We start from the raw sequence: 2,585 nt of genomic DNA, 5'->3' as shown, positions 1-2,585 counted from the left end.
AATCTGATTTAGACGAGTTGTCTTCGTCAACGGCGCAAGAATACCCTAAAATAAGGATAGAAATGAGATACAACAACACCAAGTCTAATCTAAGCTCTAACACAGTTAGGGTTAGGTTAACTTACCCCAAAAAGAACTCAGAATCGTCAGAGGAACGATTCAAAGTGAAGGTTCAAAGGTGAAGAAGAACAAGGAAGAATCAAGATGATTCACCAACCAATCTCTCTCACTCACTCTCTCTTTTCCACTCTCTTTCCAAGCTCGGGTTAGAGAAAATTCGTATGGAAATGAGAGCTCGGGTTTATGGACTCTATATAGGCCTTAAAAGGATGGAAATAACCCTAGGGCCAAGGTATACTTAGGTATAACCAAAGTACGCCTTTCTCGATCCAACGAAGCACTTCGGTGGGCCTATAACCACGAAAGGTCGGACTTAAGCTCACCGACCATGGATCTAGGTCAGCTGAGTTTTCATACCGACCGCTCTTCAGATCACCGTGGCGGACCACACTCAATTCAACGGTCACTTAATCTCGATCATGTCCACAAGCACTAGGATATGCCCGGGCCAACCTCCCTGATTCGAGGGTGAAATTGGGTCGAAATCCAAGGTCAGAATGCTTAAAATCGTCGCACAAGCGATCACGACTCCGATTTCATAAAAAGCTTATTAAATTCCAACCGTTCTCACACTCTTCACTCCGAACTCAACCAAATCGACCCAGAACATCAGATCGACTTGATTTTCGAGGTGAAGACCAAGCCCAACTCGGTGACCGCAACAGCCTAAGATCATCGCCATCGGACTTTCGACGCGCGGTCCAGTCCGATCCAGATCTTCCAAAAATTCCCCAGAACAACTGGATTTAGGATGGATCCCAGATTTCAGAGTAACGTAGCGCCCACTAATCTACACGTTTAGAGCCATGCAGATACAATTTAAAGTGATTGATGCGAATTTCACAAGCAATCAAGTAAAGCGCTAATTACCCCAAAACAACTACTTAAGGAAAGATTAGCACAAAATTTCCAAGGTCGTTACAATCTACCCCCTTAAAGAAAATTTCGTCCTCGAAATTCATACCTTCATATAAGCCTCAAGGATCAGAGGGTAGGCTTCCTGACCTCAGCTTCAGATTCCCAAGTAGCCTCTTCTACGCCATGATGCGACCATAACACCTTCACGAGAGGGATAACCTTGCTACGCAGCACTTGCTCCTTTCTATCCAGAATACGTGTTGGTTGCAGTACATAAGTGGCATCCTCACTTAACTGCACTTGCTCCCAACCGATAATATGCGAAGGATCAGGAACGTACTTCTTCAGATAGAGATATGAAATACGTTATGCACGCCCGCAAGAGGTGTGGGCAAAGCAAGGCGGTATGCTACCGCTCCCACTCGATCCGTAACTTGAAATGGACCAATAAATCTCGGCGTCGCCTTCCCTTCTTACCGAACCGCAAAACTCCCTTCATAGGAGAGACCTTCAAAAACATGATCTCCCACTACGAACTCAAGCGGTCGACGCCTCGTATCAACATAACTCTTCTCGCTGGGCTGTCAGAAGTCGACGCCGAATGATGTCAACCTTCTCTCAAGTCACCTGCACCAACTCTAGGCCAAGCAAACTACGCCACCAATTTCTCGCCCAACAATGTGGTGCTCGCACGGCGACCATACAACGCCTCGAAGGGAGCCATGCCGATACTCGCCCGGAAACTATTATTATACGCGAACTCGGCATACTGAAGACAATCATCCCAACCGTCTTTGAAATCCAAAACACAAGCTCGCAACATATCTTCCAGACTTGATTCACGCGCTCCGTCTCCCCATCTGCTTGCGGATGAAACGCGGTGCCGAACTTCAGTTTCACACCCATCGCCTGGATACGAGTCCATAAGATAGATGTAAAACGCGTGTCTCTATCGACACAATCTCCAGGGGAACTCCATGCGACGCACTATCTCCTTGATATACAACCTAGCCAACTCGTCTGCAGAGTAAGTGACTGATCGGTAAGAAATGCGCCGACTTCGTTAATCGATCGACGATCACCCAAATAGAGTCAAATCCCTTTCTCGTCCTCGCCAACCCATAAATAAAATCCATAGAGATGAAATCCCACTTCCATTCAGCTATGGGCATGGGCTGCAACAGCCAGGAGGTCGGCGATGCTCTGCCTTGACCTGGCACGTGAGACAACGAGAAACAAATTCAGCAATCTGGACCTTCATATTGTCCCACCAATAAGACCTCTTCATATCCCGATACATCTTCGTGCTACCTGGATGCATCGCAAGCTTAGAACTATGGGCTAACTCGAGAACCTCACGCCTCAAGTCAGGGAGTTAGGAACACATAACCGCCACGAAAACGTAGGCCCCCATCGGAACTAACACTCCAGTAGTTCTCATCTGTACCAACCCGCCGCCTCATCTTCACCAAAAGCTCATCATCCGCCTGAGCTGCAACGATCCTCTCATCAATGAGGGGTCGTACACGAATGTGTGCGATAACCTCATACGGCTCAACCACCGTAAGCTTCGCTCAAAATCGCGCACGAACTCCAACATCTCCCAC

The sequence above is a fragment of the Magnolia sinica genome, chromosome 7, assembly GCF_029962835.1.
Source record: "Magnolia sinica isolate HGM2019 chromosome 7, MsV1, whole genome shotgun sequence".
Lineage (NCBI taxonomy): Eukaryota > Viridiplantae > Streptophyta > Magnoliopsida > Magnoliales > Magnoliaceae > Magnolia > Magnolia sinica.
Note: the sequence above shows the minus strand (reverse complement) of the source record.